Consider the following 24,180-nt stretch of genomic DNA (forward strand, 5'->3'; position numbering starts at 1 on the left):
CACCTACAGTGCTCACCCTAGGCCTGAGGGGATGGAGGTCAGGGTTTCAGGTGGAGGTGTCTCCAGGCTGGACTGCATCTTAAAATTTGCTGTACAGTCCACTGCAATCTGGGCCACACCCCCAAGGGAGGGCAAAGGAACATGCCCACAGCGTGCTCAACCACATGGTGGCTGCCTCCCCCCCAAAAGGAGCCCTTCCCTTGACATATCACTTCATGGGACTGAGAGGTCCAGAGAACAAGGAGGGGGCGCCTCCAGAACTCTACCCAAGGCTCATAGGCCCCCCAGCCACCTACATCCCCTAGCCCAGCAGCTCTGGGTAACAGCAGATGGCAGAGCTCACCTTGCCTCACCATCGTGGGTCCAGGCACTCAGTCAAGCCACCACATCCTCATGCTTATGGACCCGACTAAGGTCTGGACGTTTCTCTGACCGGCCCTTCTCTATCCCAGCCTCCTCTAGCAGTATTCTAAGCATTCTGCTGCTCGCAGAACTGGCCTGTTTTTCAAGACCCATTTTTGTCCCTGTTTGCCAGACGAGGACATGGGCCAGAAGGGCGTGGAAGGACTTCTCTGGACCCTGGCCAGCACTCACCCTCCAGCAACACAGGTTTTCTCAACTAATAACCGGGAACACTTGAACCCCAGGGGGGAAAAAAAGAAGGCACAGAGAGGTTCACAGAGGCTCCACCCTCGAGTGATGGAGGGGGAGTGCATCTGGCTTCAAAAAGGACCTAAATGGGACCCTGTGTGACACTAGGAGTCAGGGGTCGCAGTTCAGGGCTTTGCGCTGTCACAACAGGTAAAGGTTGCTCGTGGACGGGCTGGGGACCCCAAGAACCCGTGGTAGGGTGTGGTGAGGGCGCACAGCTCCCGGACCTCAGCGGGGCTTCCCACCCAGCCCGCCAGGGAGCCGCCATCCCATATAGGGCCCATCCCAGTAAGGGGTAGTAGGGTCCTGAAGTGTCCTCGAGGCCGGGTCCCCGCCGCCCGCAGCCCGGCTCACCCGCGCCCACAGGAGTGCGGTCGCCTCCATGCGCCGGCCGGCCGGGCCGGGACCCGCGCGCGCCCTCCGCAGCGGCGCCGGCTCCGGGCGGATGCTGGGCGCCCGCGGCCCAGCTATTTATAGCGCCCGGCGTCACGTGGGGGGCGGTGACCGGCGGGCGACCCGACTTGCAGCGGCTCCCGCACCTGCTGCCTAAAGATAGCGCGCCGGCCGGGCAAACAAAGGCGCGGCCAGCAGAGGAAGAGGAAGGAGGAAGGGTAGGACCACCGCGGATCCGCCTGCCTTCCCCTCTCTGCATCCTGCTAGGCAGATGCAGAAGGGCCACTGGCCTGGAGGACCCCTCCCAGCTCTCCTGCCTCGCTTGTATTTACTGAGCAGCTACTGTGTGCCGGGCATCAGTACTCACTTCACCTTTGGAGCCTCTTCCCCCACCCCACCCCTCTAGCCTACAGTTGAAGAAACTGAGGCACTGAACCTAGGCACACTCCAGAGTCACACAGCAGACAGGAGCAGACTCTACACTGGTTCATCTTCAAGGCAACTGCAGCCTTCCAGGGCGCTCCCCAGGCTCCTAGGCTCCACTGCCGCCACCGACAGGACAGAGTCCTGGTTTTGTCCTGGGGCATCCCAGGCAGGAACCCTGTACTCTCCAGCACATGAATGGAGACAGATGTCAGTCCACACCTGCCCCCAGCGGCTGCATCGCCCTGGAAGCTTTCTGGAGCAGAATTTGTTGAACTCCTGTTCTCAGAATCCCTAGAGGCCTTGCCTTGCTGGGAACCCAGCTCCAAGCCTGGCTCCCAGACAGAGGCCTGGCCCTTCAATCAGTAGTTGGTGCTAGGGAGAGGAATGGGCCCTGGAAGCCTGGGCCTGGGCCAAGAGAGGCATGCCCCACCCCATACTACCAAAGAGCAGTCACATTAGCCAGCCTGGCCCAGCTAAATCTGCCATCCCCCTCGCTCTTGACTGACCCAGGTAAATAGGGCTGATCGTGTCCAGGTTGAAAGGTCCTCATTCAGCTGGCTCCAGAAAGCCAGGCAGCCATATGAGATCCCCTGAAAATATCATGCTAAGAGACCCAGTACACGAACAATATCATGATCTCAGCTGTCCCACCAGCTCCCAGCCTCACCACAAATCCTGCACCCACCACAAGGCACCAGCATCCAGTAGAGGAATTGAGTAAACCATCCAAGTCACCCAGCCAGGAAGCTGGACCACGCCTGGGGAATTGCCTACCCACAGAGATCCTGCTGGTCCCCAGCCCAGGTGGCTGGGAGAAAGATGGCACAGATAAGTCACCTCTGGTGGCTCATCGGTTTCCATGTCTGGAAAAGGGTTTGTCAGTGGCAGGCCCAACAAATTCTGAGATTCTGTACCAGCCAGGGCTGCGAACAGGGCCTCAAGTGCTCCCCCCCAACCCCCGCAGCTGGGGCCTCTAGCTAGGCCTGGGGGCACCTGCTACAGCTGGCAGGGCCCCAAGCCTTTCGGAGAAGTCTATATATACCACAGCCAGAGCCTTCTTGGAGTCCTACCAGAATGCCCATCTCAGGGGCCAAGAGGAGAGACCCTAGCAGGCTCCACCCACACCAGTCCCTAGGAAGCCACCCAAAGCTCTTGCATCCCTGTGGCCCACAGCTCTAAGGGTGGAACCCCTCACAAAACATTCGCCCTAACCCCATGCCACCCCCACCCCCCTTGGCCATGTGCCCAGCCCCGGGGAAGGCATCTCTAATGAGAGGAGGGACCTAGCACTCAACCCCACCCCCACCCCACCTCCCACCCAGCCCTGGCACCAAGAAGCTCCCATTTGTTTATGGAAGGAACAAATGACCCAGCGTTCTAGGCAGAGGTCCAGATGGGGGAACCGTCCAGAACCTATCACGAGACCTCAGCCCTCGAGGTCTGGGGGAACCTTAGAGGAGAGGATATCTATGCCACCTAATGGCAGCTGCATGCCTTCCCAGAGGAAACCACCATGACAGCTGCCCCTTTACCACCTGCCTTTGAGGCAGGGCTTCCCCAACTTAGTCCCTCAAGAGCTACTTGAAACCATGCACAGGATGGGGGGCATGGGAGAGCCTCAAGTGGCAGGTGATCTGTAGGGCAAGGTGGACAGGGAAGGGTCCACAGAGCAGCTGACCCAAGGAGATGACACTCCTGGTGCCTCCACTGATCATCTACCCTGATGTCCTGCGCCGCCTGAGGCCAGTGCTAGCCCCTCTGAGCCTAAGGCTAACTCTATAAATGGACGCACTGCCATAGAGGGAAGCCACCTTCTAAGGTGGTGCCAGCACCCTGCATGTCATGGAGCCCTTGGGCTGTGACCTGGAAACAGCTGTGAGGAAACAGGCCTGGGTTTCCAGTGGGCGGGCACCTGCTGTCCCCACCAAGGCTCAGACTGAACAGTGCCCTGTAGGGCATGGTGGCGATCCGCTGACCCAGGCTCCCACTCTCCGTGGGTACCCTCATATTGTCAGGCACTGGCTCTGCCTGCACCACTGCAGACCAGAGGCTGGAACTGTCACCCCTGAGGGCTGGCAGTACCCAAGGGGCCCAGGTAATCATTCATGAGGTCCACCAGGCACCATAGGTCTCAAAACTTGGGACGTCTGACCCCCAACAATTAACCCTCGGCTCTCTGCTCATCAGGTAGACTTGCCTCCCAGGAGGTGCCAAAGACACCTGGCTGACAGGGTACTCCTTCCCTTACACTGTCCTTCACCTCCCAAGAGCTCAGCCCATGTGAGTCACATGCCTTTTGCCTTTTACAGCCCATGACCTCCCCTACACTAAAACAGACCTTGGGTCTCTTTCCCAGAATCAAGGGGAACTGGGAAGACATTCATTCATTCATTCACTCACGCAATCAGTGTGACAAGCACGCTAGCATCCCTGGTGCCAGTCACAGGGCTGAGCAGGATGGCGACAGGGAAGATGGGGAGAGGCCAGCTGAGTTGTATCATGGGCAGGCATCATTACTGACTCAGGGTGCCTCAGTTTCCCAGGCTGTCTCTCACTAAGGACGCGTGCTCAGAGCTGAAGTACCCTGGGCCAGCTCTCCCCACCTTCCCCTCTGTAGTTCTCCACTGATGCCCACTCCCAAGCCCCCTGCCCTGGAGCCACGGCTCCTGGCTCTTCCTGCTCCTGTCAGCAGGTTACTCTCCTACAAAGTAACCCCTAGTGGGAACTCTGTGCCTCAGTTTCCTCACCTATAGAGCAGGATGAAGACAGCGACTCAACTCCCTTACCGAGTCACCAGAAATAAGAAAGCTCCCAGTTGTAGCCATACCCAGAGCACAGCACTGTCTCCGCTCCCACCTATGTCTACATCCGGTAAGTAGAGGACCACTTGGACCTGGACGTCCCCCAAGGCCACATGCCCTCAACCTTGTCATCTGGTCCCTACCTCACAACATCCCAACCACCAGGAGGCTCAGGGCTCTGCCTAGAGGCCCATCTACGTCGAAGGACTACAGTCACAGATTCTGCCCCTGCCAATCGAGGGGACTTGAGGGACCCCCCAGGTGTCCACAAGCCTCCCGACTCCATCAAGGACTCCTCTGCAACATGGAAGGTGTTGGTAACAGACATGCACATCCAATCGGAAGGGCAGCTTGGTGTTTCACGTACAGCACGTATTAGCGCCAGAGCTCAGAACTTGTTCATCTGCCAAGCCAGCCACCACAGCTGTCCTCAAAGTTTGACTTAAACTGCCTGGTCAAATGGTGGCTCCCACCTGCCACAGCTCACACGTCACCCACGACTCCCATAGCCTACAAAACTCACTGGCCTTCGGGGACAGGACAAGACGGTATGGGATTCACACCTCCAGGTACCCTATTTTCTCCCCCTGAATGCCTCGGACACTCCCAGAGCCAGGGCCTCGTTCTTCAGGAAGCCACCAATCACCCTCAGTGTCCCAAGCTCCCTGTCACATGTGCACCTACAAAGCACTTCTGGTCTCCAGGCCCCATGGTTGTACTGGGTTATGGGGAAGCAAATGCCATAATCGACTCCCAGGGATCACAGGGATGGAGTCTGCAGAAAGAAGCATGACATACCAGGCAGGGAGTTACAGCACAGGCAAACACGGGCTGGACGGAGTCACCATAAAAAGAAGAATTGAGAAGGCAGCGTTCAGGCAAACCCGGTTCCCAGGGTAGGGATGCAGGGACCACATCCTCCTACAGCAGCAGGCACCAGGTCTACCAGTATCTCAGTCTATCCGGTATCTTTCCCCCGATGCACACACAAACCCCACCTGAGATCCAAGTCTAAGGATTCCTATTTTATATGTGGCCAGATAGACAAAGAGGAACAGGACTGCCTGCATCCTGCTTGCCTTGTCCTAGCCCAGGCTTCCTTCCTATCTCCCATTGTGTGAATTCCACAGACTCGGAAGCTTCACACCCAGAAGGCCTACTGGGCAACCGACGGAAGTGGCAGAGGGCCCACTCCACCTAACCTGCCATGCCCCTCCAGACACCCCTCAGAGCTTCTCCAGCCACTCCTTGGAGTCCAGAGACTGTCACTTTGTGCATAGCTATGACCAGCATGAGAAGAAGTGACTTTTCAGAACCTCATGCGGCCTTCAGGCTCAAAATAATAACAGATGACAAACCAGGCTACCACGTGTTAGCAGTGGAAATCAAGAGTGACATCTGGGGCTGGAGAGATGGCTCAGTGGTTAAGAGCATTGCCTGCTCTTCCAAAGGTCCTGAGTTTAATTCCCGGCAACCACATGGTGGCTCACAACCATCTGGAATGAGGTCTGGTGCCCTCTTCTGGCCTGCAGACATACACACAGACAGAATATTGTATACATAATAAATAAATAAATATTTAAAAAAAAAAAAAGAGTGACATCTGCCACTGGGAGGACCCACAGTCATATAGACAGACAGATCCTATGGATGACTGGGGGGCGGGGAGTCTCTGGACCTCACTGGTCCTTCTGCGCTGCAGGCTTAGCCCATGGCTGTGCTTCTCCAGGGCTACACCACCACATGGCCTCCTACCGTAGTCCTGACCCACTTTCTGATGGCGTGGCTGGCATGGAAGTAACAAGGGGCACAGGGATCGGCCTACAGTGAAACTGTCGTACCACAGTGGGAACAGCCAGGTACCTCACAGTAGGCAGAACTTGAATCCTACAAAAAGATGCCACCCTGGCCACAAGGGTGACACCCTTCCCCGCTCGCCCTAAGTGTGATAACACCCTTCCCTCTGGGGTCCTCTTCTACCCTGCTGGCCTCCGCCAAGGACCCACCCACACAGAGCTAGTAGCACTCACCACCCTGGTCCTCAGCTTAGCCTCCACTGGCATCTACTTTTATCTCATCACCACCATATGTTGTCAGGGGTGGAGGCAGGGGCCTGATATGGCAGCACCAGGATCCAGCTTAGAGACAGCCCAAACAGGGTAAGGACTTGGGCCACAGTCTGGTACAGTTCTTACTACTGAGCAGGGGTGGGGGGAGCAGGCAGTCCTCTTGAGGGGAGGGGGGCTGGGATAGCAGAGGCATTGGAGAGTATATGGCAGGTCATCATGGCCCAATGGGGTGGGCGGCCTGCCTGGTGCAGACAAGAAATAGATTCTCTGTCCACTCTCCAAGTGAGCGACCTCATACCCAAACCACTGGCCAGATATCCCCAGTAAGCCTGGGTTTGGCCTTGGGCCCTAGGTCCCATCAGTTCCTCCTGGGGTCCACATTTCCTCTAGTAGGAAGTGGAAGGGGATAGTGGACCAGGCCTGCACACCCAACCTACACAGGGCCAGTCCAGGGGCTCATCCATGCTCCCTCCTGCTCAGCACTAACCCCCACTCCTCATTCATTCCCCAGGAAGTGGAAATTCCATAAACAAGGGAGGGGCTATTCCTGCCTCCCAAGGACAGTCGCTTTCCCCTCCCCAACAGGACGCTGTTCCAACTATGGTAATGTAAGGAAAGCTGGACACACACTTAACACACATGGACACGCACACACAGAGAGACATGCTCCATGTGGAGATGTACTACACACCTGCACACACACAGACACATGCACACACATGCCTCTCCACACAGAGATGTGCACACTCAAAGACACACACACACACACAAGACATGCACAGTCATATTTCTGGGAAAAAGGGTGATAATCAACCAGATGTCTGTGCCAGGGAAGTAAAGCAAGTATCCTGCCGTAGCGGGGCCCACCAGAGTCTCCAGGGCTGTGCAGAACCTACCAAGTTTTCCTACTCTCAGCAAACAGCCCCTCTTCCACTCTGCTTGCCCCCACGTGGCCAGGAGCCTCACACCGAGATGTAATGTCACCCTTACTGCAGTCCAGGTCCACTGGTAGAGCCCACTGAAGGCCTGGACCCCTCCCTCCCTGGGGCAGCCTGGCTCCGTTCTTCAGGGAACACTGGACTCAGGTTTCCATTGTGCCATCTATATACACAGCCTCCCAGTCCACGCACACATGAGGATTACCTGCATTCATGCTTGTGACAGGCAAGTGGGAACCCAACCCAGTTCTGAAGCCCTGGAACCCCCACACTGCCCTATGTGGAAAGCCCAGGGCTCCTTCAATGGGACACTGGCTGCCATAGCCCATGATTCTGGGATACCAGATGCTGAGACAGGAATTCTGCCAGTCCAGGATCCCGGTGGGAGAAGACAGGTTTGAAAGCCCACCGCGGCCTCAGCAAAAGACTTCATAGTCTTGGCATTTCCCTCCTCAGAATCATCCAGGCTGGTGCCAACTACTGGCATAGTGCCACCCAAGCTACAAGGCCTCCAAAGTCTAGTACCGATGAGTGGGCACAGCATCATCGCAGAGGGCACAGACTTTCTTGGACTAACTTGGTGCTAACAGCCCCTGAGGGAGGGTCCCCACTCTCACAAAAAGTCCCCACCAGAAGCACAAAGAACCGTCCAATGGATTTCTTTTGTTTTAATATTTTCAATGTTTATTTTTATTTTATGTGCATTGGTGTTTTGCCTACATATATGTCTGTGTGAGGGTATCAGATCCCCTGGAACTGGAGTTACAAGCAGGTATGAGCTGCCATGTGGGTGCTGGGAATTGAACCCAGGTCCTCTGGAAGAGCAACCAATGCTCTTAATTGCTGAGCCATCTCTCCAGCCCAGGTACAGTGAATTTCAATAGGCACAACCCCTAGGAGGGAACAAGAGCTGAGTGGGTCCCTGGCCCAAGGATACCCTTTTTTAGTCTTATTGGCTACCAGGGAAGTCCCATCTATTGATTCAGAGGTGCCAAGCAGTCACGGAGACCCACACTAAGTGTCCAACATAGCCCCCGCCTGATGCCCACCAGGCACTGAGCCCTCCTGCACAGCCAGGATGCCTGTGGAATCACGCCACCTCCAACCTGTACTTTGAAGAGCTGTCACAATGATGAAAGGCACATGAGACAAGAATGTGTGAGGGGCACCAATGCTGCACAAGTGACCTGCCTGCAAGGTGCCAAGCCACAGGCCACAGTTCTTCTCCACAAGGAACAAGCTACAGCTCCTTCTTGGGACTCTCCTCCAGGAGTAAAAAAAATCCCAGGACCATCAGAAGACAGCTGGCCATGTGGCCCTTCCCTCATGGCCGACCCCAACCCTGAAAACAGCTTCTATAACCTGTTCAGCATGCCCACAGACAGATGGAGAATTTTGCTCTTGGGTGGGGATCCAATCTCCACCCACACCTCCTCCAATCACCTGGGAAGTAGGAACCTAAGCTAGCCTGTCCTTCTAAAGCAGGACCAATCAGGAGGCTACCCAAGATACCCCAGGATGTCAGGATGAAGTTTACATGCAGGAAGCATCTCAGAAGTCTCTGACAGGCAACAAATACGTATACCCAAGCCACAGAGGAAGAGACTGGCCCAGTGGGGGAACTCAAGTATCTGAGTGGCTCATAGTTCAGAGGATTAACCAACCAGTGACCAGCTCAGAAGCCATATCCACCCTGTGCTGGCTCCTCTCTGGGCCCACTATCCAGACCCACGAGTTAAAAGAACCGCAAAGCCTCTCTGTGTGGTAGTCATACACCACACCAAATCTCAGAAGAGGCCCAGAAGGCGCTCATCACCACATTTTCTGAATGAGGAAACTGAGGCACACACAGAGCCAGCCCAGCATATCACTTCCTATGTGTTTTCTCCTTACAGTGGCCAAATCCACTAACACATGGCAGGCTCAGACAGTCCATCGGTCACCCACAGTCTGCTACATGCGATTCCTCCTCAGTCCCACCCAGAGCTCAGGGCTAGGGGTCAGACGGGCACAGGGGGGGAAGGGGGCTGAAGATCACGTCGGGAGTCAGGGCTACATGCCAAGGCCCTGGGATGCACGTCAGAGGGGCCCAAGGAGCCGCGGGAAAGAGCTCTGACCTGGCCTCAAGAGGCCATGTCCAAAATAGCTGGCCTTCACGGTGAGCCGACTTGGCCTGGCGCACGTAGGCCTCTGGGCTCCATCATTGCCAGGCTGGCCATAGAGGTTACAGCTATTTCTGGGATAGCCTGGTGGTAAGAGACATGGTTCCGACACCCCAAAAGGGTTAGTGTGTGAGGGACAGCAGAGGCCCAAGCTAAACGAGAGACCCAGGACACAGGTGGAAGACCTGGTCACCACAGATCCTTGACGTGCAAAGAGAGTGTTGGGGGCCTCACTCCCTCAGGCCGCCCTGTCCACAAGACCTTGGAACATCAGTTTATTGGTCTCCCGTCCACCCACTGGCTTCACGGGCCACCACAGAAGTCAAGCCTATGCCAGGCACATGGGCGTCAAAGCAGCAGGCCTCCTCCCTGAGACAATGGCGTGACCACATCAATGGGCTGCTGCTGGCTGTCCCCAGCTGCTGTGAATCTGAGTTCACAGCAGGAGATTGGTGCCACTAGGCACATGCATTACCCAATACAAGCACACAGCAGCCCCACTCCTGGAGGCCACACTGGCAAAGCCAGTGCTGGCCCAAGCGTACAGCCTCTGCTGAGCCCTACCTATCCCCAAATCATTTCCCTCTCTTCAGCCTGGCCAGCCCCTGTGACATCATATGACACTTGAAGAAACTGAGGCAACTCAGAAAGACTTGGCTTATCCTTTAGCCCCACCTTAAAACTTTAGTTCCCTGGGGTTGCAGACAGGGGACTTACTCTGCCAGCTGCCACACAGCCTTGCCTAGCCTCTGACGTCTGGCTGAGGAACCTACTCCTCACAGAGAATCACCAGCTTGGACCTCCGGTTTGCTCCCTGCTACCTATCCCGAGTATGAGCTGTGTGACATTGAGTGGCACCCTCTACCTTTCTGTGTTCTGTCTGTTCATCTGTGAGGTGGATGCTCTAGAAGCCTGGTTCTGCTGGAGACGCCTTCAGTGTCCAGGATCTAACAGATCTCCTCCCCACTTTCCCAGAGCCCTGAGAGCTGAAATGGACCTGACTCTAGGGCAGGTCCCCACTAAGGGCTGAGGACTCACACTCAGGTTGGTATGCCTCCTGGGTTCTTCAGGAAACAGTCTAAGCAACTTTCTTCCTGCAGGACCCCTAAGAAACCTCATTCTGGACATGGACACCTCAGGGGAGAGACAGCCAACAGGCTTTCCAGCGTGTGTCTGACACTGATTTAAGTACGGTGAAAGGATCTAGACGCCCAATGCAGCAACATCAGACTAGGTCACTCTAGGCCCCGCCCTTGATACCCAGCAAGAAGGCACTAGCCATGGCTCACTGCTGCCCATGCCACTGCCTGGTCATCTTGCCCAAGCCAATAGGACCAACTTCCCACATGCATAGAAGGAGTAGGTCATTCAGCAAGACCTGGGAGGTGGGCATGAACACTGAACATACCGGACCCAGACCACCTATATGACCTACATAAACACCTTCCCAGCTCCTGGATTGAAGGGAAATTCCACCCAGCATCTGGGGACCAAGTGCAGGCTGGGCTTGCTGGGACAGACCTCCGGACGCTTGGTGAAACACCCACATCCTGGGCTGCCCTCCTTCCTATGGGTCCCAGCAGGAGTGGGTCAGAGGCACCAACACCAAGTTTGAGGCAGATAGGGAGTTATGCACTGTGGGGGCTCCCAACCCAGGATCATAGAGGAGGAAGGACCCGGTGCCCCGATAATAACTCTCAGGGTAAGCTGGGACTTTTGCTCCCAGGGCCATAGAGCAGGACCTGGTGTCCTAATAATGGCTCTCTGGCTAAGTTGGGACTTTTGCTCCCGGCCCAGGATCGTAGAACAGGAAGGACCTGGTGCCCCGCTAATGGCTCTCAGGGTAAGCTGAGACTTTTGCTCCCAGCTCAGAATCATAGAGCAGGAAGGGCCTAGTGCCCCAGTAATGGCTCTCAGGGTAAACTGGGACTTCTGCTCTATTTGGCATCACTGTGGCTAAGCCACTCACACGTCAGCCAGACTCTGCCGAGGCTCCCAGGGATCCACGGCAAAGCCAGGATCTTTGACTTGTAGAGGCAACACTGTTGACATCTTGGGGACCAGGAGCTAGGGACACGAGCCCTAGCTGCTCTTGTCATGGCTAGACTCTGGAGACCCACAGGGTAGACATACAGAAGCAAGTACCTGAACTGATCACAATGACAAAGAACAGGTCCCCTTCATGGTTCCAGACTCCCCACTGTGTTCATTTCAAGGTCCTCGGACAGAAGGACAGCAGCACCCCAGTTTCTAGCACCAAACCTTAGTTATCTAAGTCCTATCACAACCACTAGGCAAAGCCAAAGGCACCTCAGTCCTTTCCCAAACCCCTGAACACGAGCCCCTAGGCGAGGCTGTTTTCAATGCCTCCTTTCCCATAAAATCCAATAACATGGAATTCACCACCGTATTTTACTACTTTTGTTTGTCTGTCTGAGACAAGTCTTGCTAGCACAGGCTGTCCTGCAGCTCCCTAGCTGAGGCTGGCCTTGAATTCTTCCTACCTCCGGCTCACAAGTGCTGGGATTCCAGGCGTGTACCACCACACCTGACACATGCTGACCATGTGGAGAGCCTCCCTCTGGGTCCGGTATGCCAGGCACAGTGATGCTCATCTGTAACCTCAGCAGTTGGGAAGCCGAGGCAAGAAGATTCGCATGAGTAGGAGGCAAATCTGGGCTACATAATAAGTTTCAAATCAATCCAATCCAAGATGCTGTCCAAGATAGCAAGATGCTATCGAGGATGATGATGATAATGATATGGCCTGGAAGATGGTTTGTGCTTGCCACACAAGCATGAAGATCCGAGTTCAATCTCCAGCATCCAGTGAGAAGTGCAGTGGCATGTGTTTGGTTTCCTAGCACGTGGAAGACAGGGACAGGCAGATCCTGGGGTCACAGGTCAACCAGCCTAGCCTAATTGATGAGCTCCAGGCCAGGGAGAGACCCTGCCTCAGAAAACAAGGGGCATGACTCCTGAAAGACTCACTATACTCAAGGCTGATCGCTCTGGCCTACACATATACCATACACGCACACACGCATGCACAAGGTGCATATCTACACACATACGACACAATACAAAAGTGTTCGGTGCCATGGTTGTTAGTTCACAGTGTTAGGTCATCATCACCATTTCCCCAATTCCAGAACACCTTCATCATGACAGAAACTCTGCAACCAAGTATGGTGGACGCACCTGTAATGCCAGCACTCAGGGGGCCAGCGAGACGGCTCAGCAGACAAAGAGGCTTGCTGCAAAACCTGATGACCTGAGTTCAATCCCTAGGATCCATGGTAGAAGGAGGAAAACAACTCCTGCAAGTTTTAATCAATAAATCGGCCAATTAGTCAATCAATGATTGAGTAAATAGATTTAACTAAAAATTGAAGGGGAATTTTGCTTTTAATCCTAGCAGTCATGCAGGTGAAGCTGGAGAACTGTTGCCAGTCTAAGGTGCACAGCAAGACTTTAAAAACTTGGGTTGGGGCTGTAGCTCAGAGGCAAAGTACTGGTAGAGAATGTGTGAGGCTCTGGGTACCACCGCGCAGCACAGAGAGCAGCCACAGGCGCTCATTCACCTCTTCCCCAGGCCTCCATTTGTGGTTCCCTGTCCTGGGCTTCTCAGTAGAAAAGCATCTCCCATGAAACCACTGTGCTATCTCTTCTTCCGAGATCTCTCGTCTACCATGCCAAATCTTCACTCGTTCCATTAGCTGAGTAACAGCCCACTGTAGGAACACACCATATTTATCTAGTCCTCAGTTGAAGAACACTTCGATCGTTTTGAGCCCAAAGCAGGGACAGTGCTGAACATCGCAAAGGTAGGGGAGGTGGAGCATGCCTCCATGTGTTCTGTGAGATGCTGGGGTCCAGGACAGACAGACTGGGAGGGACCACGAAGCCTGGGACTAAGTCTGAGCAGGGAAGTGGGTCATAGTAATAGGGGCAAGATGACAGAAACCAGCCCATACCTAGGAGACACCTGGTCAGCCTCTTTCCTAGGTCTGGTGGAATTGTGGCAGCATGCAGGGGAAGGTGCAGACTGCTGCCACTAAAGAGACACAAGGCAAACAAAGGGGAGGAGAGGTAGGAGCTCTGGTTGGCCACTGAGCAATGGGGGCCTCGGGAGAGTCCAGCTCTCTCCCCTGAGGACAGGAAATGTTTGTCTACGCATGGAAAAGCTGCAACACACTTGGACAAGTAAAGCGAACCCCAGGGCCGGTTAATGAGCTCATTTGGACAGAACCAGAAGCAGGCAGTGCTGGTTCCTGGTGGAGTTTGGCAGCTGCCTGTCTCCGGCTGAAGGACCCTGAACACTGGGTTACGAGGGAACAGAGGAGACTTGGCCAGTCACCACCACACGTGCCGGTCACTGTCTGCTCACATAGGCCTTCAGGGAGTCTACCCAACTGTGTAGCGGGGTAGGCATCCCCAGGGTCAGCTCACTGTGGGACTCCAACAAGACAATGAGAGACAGGCCATCCAAGGGTGGGTGTCCATGGGGGACCCAGAAGGAGCAAGAGCAGCAATGCAGGGCCACTGTGAGATAAGAGTCAGCTTGGGCCAGCACTCGGCTCTCAGAGACACCATGGGCACCAACGGTCCTCTGGTCTTCATCCAGGACGGTCCCAGCGTCCAGCACAAGATGATGCCACAGCTCCAGACAGAGGGTAGCTGGGAAGGGGGACAGGTGAGATGCGAAGTCAACCGCCCGAGGGCCAGGCCTCTGGAGGCAGGACAAACTGAAGTCTGGCTGCTCCCTCTGGGTATCCTAGGTCTTCCGTCTTCTCGGGCACACTGCAATCAGACCCTGACCTCCTCTGCTTAGTTCTCCAGTTGCCCTCACAACCTGGAAGGAAGGCCCCAGAACCTGTGGCTATCCTCCGGCCTTGGCCTTCCTCCCATCATGCAGCTCACCTCCTTTGCACCTGCCTCCCCAGCTGGGTCTGCAAACTGCCAAGCACGGTGCGGCCTCTGGGCCTTTGCACTGACCTTACTGCTCAGTGGTCCTCTCTGCTTCTCCTCCTCAGCACTGAACCTCAGGTCTGGGGACTCTTGGGCTAACACCCATCCATCACCATTGGCTGACCTGTGATCACCGCTGTTGCCTGTCACTCGGTCTCCCAACTGAGCGAGAGCCCCACTGAGGTGCTGTGCTCGTCTACCTGATTCTGAGCATCACACCCAGTAGGTGTTCGCTAGATATACAAGTGCAGGAAGTGCCCAGTGAGATCTGGGAAGGACTGGGATTACTACCCGGTACACTAGGCCTGGCCAGGACCTTGTGGCCAGTGAAGTAGAAAAGGGACGCTGACAGGCTTGTCCCTTTCCACCAAACCTCCCAACCCCAGAGCCCAAAACAAAGATAGGGACAACCTAAAGTCACCACTCAGGACCCCTAGAGAGGAAAGGCTCCAACCCCAGGATGCCCTCACCAAGACTACCCATGGTCCCCCTAGAAGACAGCGCATGTCAATAAAGAACCAGAATCACCTATGTACAGAAACACAAAGCAAGGAAGCTGAGTATACAGGACTAAGCGAGCCAAGGTAAGAATGCAGCTGGTGGAACCAGAGTACCAACACAAGACTGCGCCATCAGACTTGGGCAGCAACGGGGACCATACAGGTTCCCCAGGCACTCACCGTTCCCTAACTGCTGGGGGCCTGTTCCTCCCCACATGGGCTGTGAGCAACAGTTGTGCTAGCCCCTAAAGCTTAGACAAGGAGGTCCCTGGCATTTTCTGTGAGTGCCTGGTGACTCTTCAGCAGTCTCTAGTTAGTGCTTGCTTGGGGGCTGGCACTGGTGGGGAGCAAGCACTAACCAGTACTTCTAAACGCCGTGTTTCCTACGTGACAAAGGGCTGGTGAAGGGCATGGGGCAGGCAGACTTCTTATGCATCTCCATCCTGACTGCCTCCCTCTGGAGGCCCACCAGCGTCCCTAAGGATGCAGCCTCACCCTGGCAAAGACCTTCTGAGCGATGTCTCTGGACCCTTTAGGAAGCACACTGGTCACGGACCTGCTGAGATGCTGCGAAGGGTCAGGAAGCACATACCCTCTGCAGACCTCCCTGGCCGGTACAGCCTGCTGTACTCCACTGCTGTCCCCTGAACCTTTGAGGACCAGGACCCATCCGTCTACTGCCATGTTCCTAAGGATTGCATGGTATATCCTGCGGATTTTCTGAGTGTTGCCTTCTAGCCTTGCACACATGCCTAGGACCCCACACCAACCTAACTCTGTCCACCCCAATGCCCACTTCTTGGCAGTCCAATGGAGAAGTGGAGGGAAGATCCCCTAAGCTGTGGTATCAGTGGGGTATACCAGGAAATCATCGTAGTTAGGGTGGCTCTGTCCCAGTCAGGCTGGCACTAGGTGGGGTTAGCCTTACCCTGGGCTCCAGACTCCCAGCCCAGAGGCTAACACCTCTTCCACTGTGACCGATGCCCATGTTTCTTGGCCACGCTTGGGGTTGGCTGTGGTTTAAACACTCCCGCCCATTCCGCTGGGACTTCTAGTCCATCTCAGATTCACTCAGTATCTCGTGGGAAGGCAAGATTAATGGGCTGAGCCAGCATTGACCCCACTCTGTCCCTCTGGCCTCGTGGAGACAGATGATCCTCTTCCAGTCTTGCCACAGTCTCTGAGGTGGGGTACTCTCAGCCCAGCCAGGGTTGCATGAGGCTGGATCACAGGATGGGGTGTCCCCAGTGTACACAGTAGATGCTTTGAACCTGCCAGTGGCCCTCCTGGGACAGTCAATGGCCACTACTGTGCCCAGGGACAGCTTCTGTTCCCACCCAGACTGGCCCAGTCTCCCTCCAAGTTCTCATGTTCACTTCCTTCAGCACAGGACAGAGTCTCGGAGGGTACTTGTCTGGGAAATCCCAACACATCTAGGTCTTTGGACAGGGTCTTAAGCCACAGGCTCCCCAACTGGGAAGGGAGGATGGGGAAGGGGAGAAACTGAGGATGAGGAGGCTGTACCTTGACCTCCCCATAGCTGGCTGGGGCAGGGATGTGTGACCCCAGGGCCCACCCAACTCCCCAGGGCAGGAGGGAAGCCAGGACAGGAACAAGACTGCCAAGAACCCAGGCCACAGGTCCCACAGGGTTCAAGGTCCCTCCTGGGGCAGGGCAGGCCTAGCTGGCAGTGTCCGTGGGAACCGTCCCCAGGCCCTGTCAGTCACACTGAGGCCAGCTACTAGACAGTGGAGCTGTCACAAATGCCAGGGCATCTGTACAGGCATGGCCTGTGAGGCAGAAGCTCAGGCCCCTAGGCCTAACCAGCCAGGCGAATGACCAGACAGGAGTTCTGGGAAGACTGAGAAAGGGGCAAAGAAGGATCTGCAGGGCCCAAACCACAAGGACCGGTGCCATTTGTGCCTCCAGAACTGTCTGCTTCCCTCTCCTCTACCCCCAGGCCAGTGTCTGAGAAGTCAGCTTTTCACTCCCAGGGGCCCCTTCCCTCCCAAGGCCACATCCTCTTCCTGTAAGATCTCTTCAGTGTCTAAACCACCCCTCCCCCACGCAGCCTCCACCTGATGGTCTAGACACAGTAAAGAGTCCCCACCAGTTCTCAAGACCCCACACACACAGCACAGACCACCCCGGGCTAGAGTCCAAGGACCTTTCGCCTGTATCCTGTTAAGTCTCAGGAGCAGGGGCTACTGGGCCTCCTCTGGGTGGGGGAGGGGTGTGTGAGGAGGGGACGAATAGACAGATTGCCCCTGGATGACTGGCTCCTCAACCCCACTCCAGCCCAAACACCCAGCTCCCAGCCCTGCCTAGCTCTGTTCTTCTGGCTCCCTGCCCGCCTCGCTCTACCAGGGGACTCCATAACACAGACCCTAAGCCACTGGCTGTCCTCACAGGCCTGCAGGGGCCCCTGGGGACAGCCCTTCCGGTGACTTCCTGCCAGGGAGTCTGGGGGAGGGTAAATAAGCCCTCCAGATGGCTTCCTGCACTGGGTAGTCGTGGGAACTGCGGCTAGTGGGAGGAGACAGAGGCAGGGAAGCCAGGAGGCCTGCCTCGCTTCAGCAGAGGCCATGCAGTGTCCCCAAACAGAAGCTTCACACCTCCTGACAGGGAAGGAAACTGAGGGCCTGAGAGTCAAATGACAGCAGAGACCAGCAGCAGGATCTCCTGTGAGCTAATCACATCCTCCATCACTGAAAGAACAGGAGCCACAGCTGTGCTGGGCTCCTCCCACACGCACCTGGAGGCTCCCCTCTCTGGCTCCGCATAAACAAAGAGCCCGAGAGCTAGGTCAGACCACTCACTCTGCAAGGGTATACCAACAATGTGCCTTCCACCTTCCGCTTGGCACAACCACTTCCCAACTCTGCCACCTGCAGGAAGCCAGCCCCAGACGGCGGCTTCCCACCTCAGAAAACTGGCTGCCGGAGCGGAGTGGTAAGAGTAGCCACTCCCAGGTTACCTTGAGGACTAAAGAGGTACCCCCGAACTAGTATCTACCACCAACCCAAAAGAGCTTAGCAAAGACCTGTCCAGGTAATGTGGGCTGCACTCCACTGGCCCCTCCCTCCACACCATGACACCACCACTGCCCAGAAGCCCACCTGACTACCAAGCAACAGGGTGTGGGGGGAGTACCCATCTTGCCACAAAACCTCTAGGTCATAGAGCCATACGTATCAGGAAGGTGATTGCTACCCCCTGTAATCCTGCTCCGTTTGTGTGGGTCCCTCTAGGACAGGGCTACCCCTCTCTACTTTTCTATGAAAAAATGCAGCTTCGGAGAGACCCGGGGAGGCAGAGCAAGGCCAAGGCCTGTAGCCTCATCCTCCGTACAGCAGTCAGGACAGTAGCAATGGTGTAATGTGGGCTCAGGGCCAGCAGATGGGACTAAAAGACTCACACAGTGCCCAAAGGCACGTCCCTAAGCTATCCAGAATGTTCGTTATAAATGGGGAGGGGGGAGGGGAAGCAGGCAATAAACAACAATCCTTCTAGACCCAGGGACCAGAGGCCCACGGTCAAGGCCATGGGAAAGTCCAAGCACGATGCTGGCATCCTGTTCCTGTAGGGCTGAGCATTCAAGGAAGCTCTTCCCTAGGCTGTTTACAACAAATGTGCCCAAATCTACAACCTGAAACATGAATGGGGTTTAACCATTGCTCTCCTGTGTGTGAGCTCTGGAACCATTGTAGGGTCTACACCAGCCCCAAGAGCATCACCTGACAGAAAGGAAAATCAAAGCACCAACAGACAGCACCTCCACACAGGTCACAGACCTGAGAGAGAGAGAGAGAGAGAGAGAGAGAGAGAGAGAGAGAGAGAGAGAGAGAGAGAGAGAGCAGGCGCGTGCCTGCCTGATAACATCCAGTTCAGTGGCGCAGCCCAGCGCAGGTAGCCAGGAAAGAGCCACCCAGGACAGCTCCGTACTGACATGCCACCATGAGTCTACTACAGGGCCTGCCTTCCACTCCAAGCTCCTAACTGCAAGTCTGAAAACTGAAGCCAGGAAGGGCAGGCCAGGCCAAGATCCATCCAAGGTCAGTATATTCAGAGCCGTGCCTATGTTCCCCAAGGCCAGTGGAGGGGGCAGGGATATCACTGGGGCGGGACAACCGGGAGTCCTGGGCACCCCTAAGCTCTGCGCAGCAATTCCCAGCACATGTTGGGCCTCTTGGCAGCCAGCCAGAGGGAAACTGACGCTGGAGGAGGGGCCACAGCACTGCCCTGACCGGGAGATTAGAGGGAACTGCTTGCGTTGGCAGAGTTTCAGGGCCAGTGGGCATTGCCAGAGAGAGCTTCCAGAAAGTAGAAGCATCCTCTCTGGGGCACAGGCAGCGGGGACCAGCAAGGGACACTGGGAGCCACTGTAGAAGCCATGATGTATGGGGCAGGGGGGCTTGATCCCCGGTGGGACAGGGGATCCTCCAAACACAGCTGAACTTCTTCCAGGAATCCTAAGTCACAGGAAGGCTCAGGCCGAGAACAGTGGGAGCCCTGGTCCCATGGGAAGGGGACAGGACAGGCAGGCCTGCCTGCTGCAGTTGGCCCACCTCCTCTTCTGGGCCAGCCCTGGCTTTGAGTGAGTCTGGTAAACCCAAGGCCTTGAGAACGGACTTCCATAGGATTCCACAGATCCCAGGAGGGAAAAAGAGATAAGAGAAGCTGGGGAAAGAAGGTCCACAAGACGCTACAGAGGGGAAACTGAGGCCTAACAGAGGCCTTCTAGCTAAGTGGTCATCTGTCACGTCACTCAGAACTAAAGACGAGACTGGGGCAGCCTGGTCAGCTAGACCCTGACCCTGATTTCTCTTTGGTTTGTTGTTGTTGTTGTTGTTGTTGGGGGATGGGGGGTTTCTAGGCAGGATTTCTCTGTATCTTTGGAGCCTGTCCGGGAACTCACTCTGTAGACCAGTCTGGCCTTGAACTCAGAAATCCGCCTGCCTCTGCCTCCTAAGGACTGGTATTAAAGGCGCTCACCGCTGCCTGGCCTGACTGATTTCCTTAGTCAGACCTGTGCTGGCCTACCAGTCCTCAAGTCATTTAAAGCCTCCTCCAGATGCCTCACTCCCAGGGACTTACAGAAATCCACTGCCCACAGGTTGGGCTCCAGCCCACCAGCACTGCCCTAGAGTGCTCTGCCGCTCTCTCTTGCTGTCCACCGCTGATTCTAAGGAGAAATTGAGGGACGGAAACACAGTCCTCTGAGGTCAAGGGAAGCCAATCTTCCACCTGACGCCACCTGTGGAAGGATGTTAGGCCCCTGGGGATACATACCTCAAACTGTAGGATCAATCAGAGATGTGTCCGATACACAGCCAGTCATGGGTCTGGTCCAGCCTTGGGCAAAAAACAGGGGGATCCTCACCTGAAGGCCACCCGCTAGGGAACCTGGACCCTAATCCCACCTTGATCCTGATCACTGGCCCATTCAGCCCCTTGTACCTACTAGGACCCAGTAACCTCTGCCTGTGCCTCAACCTGGCCCTGTCCAGGGGCTCCAGTCCGGCACGTCCACGCAGGCCTCTCCTTCCCTCCCTAGTCTGCACGGACTACACAGGCCCCGGAAGAGCAAGCAGCAAAGGTGGAACTGAGCAGAGTTAGGATAAAGGGCAGGGCAGCAGGAGGGGCCATGTCTAACTCAGGGCTGATTTCTGGAATATATTCTCCTAGACTCCTTCTGGCCCCAGTGCCAGAGGATAGCAATGCCTTGCCGTAGTGGCCCAAAGGTCACTTCCTTTAGAAGGCCAAACAGCAGTCTGGAGAGATTGGGCGAGTTACCCCACTGTGGTGCCCAGACCTGGAGGTAGGATCCCCCTTTTGAAACACTCACCCCGAGCCTCACATCACCCACACCAACACCCCACCCCACCCCAGTTCTATCCCCCCAGTGATCCAGGTCATGGGACCCAAAAGTCATCACTACTAGGAGCCATTTAACCTCAGGATGTGACAGTCTTACTGAGCCACACCTCAGGTTCTGCAGCAGGTGAAGGATGGGTCCTATTGTGCCAGACATGGCCCAGGACAGTATCAAGAAGAGCCCAACACCCCGTAGGCCTTCCATACACTCTGGCTAACATAACCCCAGAACCTGTTCCCCACTGCTTTGTAAAACAGGCTATCATTCCTGCCTCCCCAGATGACAGCGGCCCAAGACATTAATGCTGGCCCTGAGGTAGGGGGACAATGGCAGGAATGTACACAATGGCTCACTAGGGTGGGAAAGGCAGAGATCAGAGGCAACCCACTGCTGGGCACCAGCCTCAGCCAGCAAACTCCTGTCTCCCTAGCTGTGTCCAGTAGATCCTCAGTAGTCTCAAAACAAGGCTCAGGCCCCTGGCTCAGCCCATCAGCTAAGCAGTGTCTACAACATGTGACTGAAGAGATACTGAAGTCATGTCCAAACTGGTCCAGCCCAGTTAGGGTCACCTGCCCCATCACCTCTGACTCAACCCTGCAAGTGTGACCTTTACCCTCCACATAGGTACACCAGCACATCACGGACAGCCACTCTGTGGGCACTCACACTCTTCATGGACAAGGAGAACCAAGATGCCTGCCGGGAGTTCAACTTTACACACCCGGTAACCTTGGAGCTGCCTGTTCCTGAGGTCCCCAACCAGACCATGAGAACCCACGGCCTTCCACTAACCCATCCCCAGAAAGCACACATAGTACCACAGCGATGGGCCTGGGCTCTAGCCCTAGACGGCAACGTCCAAAGCCCTGATCAACCAGCAGGGTGCCCCAGGCACATCCCTATACCTCTAGGTCCTACAGAGCTGTAAGACAGAATAATAACCCCCTAACCTGGGTGAAGGCATGGAGAAAGATGTCCAAAGGGCCTCGTGGTCACCACCAATGTCACCAGACACTACTAAAGAGTCCCCTCCTGTACTGGCACCTTCCCCAGCACCTGGCCATGCAGTGATCGAAACCTGAGCTTCCACACTGGGCTAGTCGGCTTGCTCTGGGCAGGGCAGAAGGGATCTACTGCAGCCGAGACAGGGTGGTGTGTGGTCTGCAGTAAAGAGCACACAGCTTGATTCCGACTCCTCCAGCAGACTCCACATCTGGGGGCAGGCATCTATGAGGCACCAGGGCCTCTTGTGGAAGGGAGACAGGCAAATGGGCACCAGGGGGCCCATGTGCTCTGAACTTCAGGGAAGGGTGGAGCTTTCCAGGGAAGGTGACTGTGTACACACTGTCACCCCAGGGTCCCTTTCAAGGGTTCTGCGGAAAAAGACCTGAGAACTAATGCTCCCAGGTTGAGAGTTCCATGCCGCATGAATGCCAGGTGGCCAACAGACGCTCCCGAGTCTCAGTTCCGTCATTACAGTGACAGCAAAGACCCCTCCAGGCCACCATCTTCACGAGGCTAGCAGCCTGTTCCTTGTCTGAACTATCCCTGGCCTAAAAGCCTTGACCCAGCTTAAAATGACTATGGTGAGGTTTTGGTGTGCCGGCCTGAGGCACCCCTTGATAGGAGACACACAACCTCGACCAGGTGAACGCCTCTGGAGCCTTCAGAACCCCACAGCCCCATTCTCTCCCTCAGACCCTCATCTATGCTTCATTACCCTGTTCACGGTGATATAACACAGCTTGGGGCTGAACTTTTGGTGGCCCCAGGACCATCAGGAGTCCCCTCTATGCCCCCCCACTACAGGGCCAATTGAAGGATATAGGGGAGGCTGCCAGCCTAAGACCAGCCCAGTCCACTGCACTCCAGATCTGTAGAGAATCCACTGGTACCACACCACGCCACAGTTCTCTCCTGAATACAAGACCTCCTCTTGATCCCAGAGGAAGTGCTGGGTGGCCCCTATTGACTGAGCCTTATACCCATCTTCCCAGCACATATCTATTGCCGCCCTAATCTTACAGGAGCCAAAACTTCAAGACTAGATTGGTCAGAAACTAGGAAGCCAAGCCGAGCAGTGGTGGGGCACTCCTTTAATCCCAGCTCTAGGGAGACAGAGGCAGGCAGATTTCTGTGAGTTCAAGGTCAGCCTGATCTACAGAGTGAGTTCCAGGACAGCCAGCGCTAAACAAAGAAACCTTGTCTTGAAGAGAAGAAAAGAAAGAAAGAAATGAGGAAGCCAGTTATGGGCTAGGCCCAGCCTCACATAGCTACACACATATGGATGGTAAAGAAAATATACAGGGACCAAAGGAGTGGGACAGTAGCGGTGGCCAGGGTGGAGTGTGCGGGCTTCTTGTAGGAGGCATCCTCACAAGGAAGAGGTGAGAGGGCAGCCCAGACAAAGGGTCCAGCACGGGCTACCACAGCACACAATCCCATCACAGCCATCAGGGTCCAGCATGGGCTACCACAGCACACGATCCCATCATAGGTTTCAGCGTCCAGCACGGGCTGCCATAGCACAGGATCCCATCACAGCTCTGGGGTTATGTTCTTCGGGAGCAAGGCAAGGCCAGAGGCACGAGGAAATAATCATTGATCCGCCAGCTCCAGTCCCGGCAACTCCTGGCTCTGTCCCGGAACAGATGCCAGAGGGACACTAATTCATCTTCCTAGTACATCACCATCACCCCTGGGTATCAGAAGGCTTGTGCCACCCCCAGGCCAGCTCTGTGTTCGGTATCCCAACGCCACGGCAGTGAGGTCAGGCAGGCCGCTTGGCAGCACTCACACCCCAGGGAAATCGCCAAGAGTCTGAGGCAGTAAGTGCCAGCTTCCCCAACCAGAGGTCCTCCTGTCATTTCCAGCCCACCGCCACGCAAGCTGCCTGCAGGTCTGAGGAAGAGACCCTCCTTCGGCTCCGCTTCTGCTACACTAACCACACGGGCTGGCCACTCTCAGCCAAGCCCTGTGATGGCAGGAGACTGGGGAATGTCCTCCCCAGTTGGTGGGGAAGAGGTCCTGGCGGGCTCCTGTTTCAACATCTAAAATGACCATCTGTCCAGACAGCTTACTTGAACTCCATCCATCAGCCACCAGGGTCCTGAGCCTACCACCAACACCTCCACATCAAGCACCAGGCCTGGCCAAGACAGCGGGCCTAGTAAACATCTTGGGGTGGCCAGCTCCTTCTTTTTTTTTTTTCCGAGACAGGGTTTCTCTGTGGCTTTGGAGCCTGTCCTGGAACTAGCTCTGTAGACCAGGCTGGTCTCGAACTCACAGAGAGGCCAGCTCCTTCTTGAGGAGGCATTTAGGAACATTCCCGTGGCCTTAGAGCAGCCTCCCATTCATAATAATAGAGCAGGGGCAGGTGGAAGGAGCCCCT

At 55.6% G+C, this 24,180-nt stretch overlaps 1 protein-coding gene across 3 annotated transcripts in view; it reads right to left on the reverse strand.

Moving 5' to 3' along the window:
• The window catches only part of Ptp4a3 (protein tyrosine phosphatase 4A3), a 33,223-nt gene that overhangs the window by 7,898 nt on the left and 1,145 nt on the right, over positions 1-24,180 (reverse strand). The window contains exon 1 of one of the 3 annotated variants that reach the window (XM_050145302.1): positions 1,006-1,127. The exons of 1 other annotated variant lie outside the window; for it this stretch is intronic. The gene's annotated coding sequence lies outside the window, so the exon portion shown is untranslated. Of the gene's footprint in view, positions 1-343; positions 552-1,005; positions 1,128-24,180 lie in introns of those variants that run through there. One more of the 3 variants, XM_050145304.1, reaches the window with a different exon arrangement.

Source organism: Alexandromys fortis, unplaced genomic scaffold (genome assembly GCF_014885135.2).
Source record: "Alexandromys fortis isolate MF-2015 unplaced genomic scaffold, M_Fortis_MF-2015_v1.1 scaffold_2_1_26212458, whole genome shotgun sequence".
NCBI lineage: Eukaryota > Metazoa > Chordata > Mammalia > Rodentia > Cricetidae > Alexandromys > Alexandromys fortis.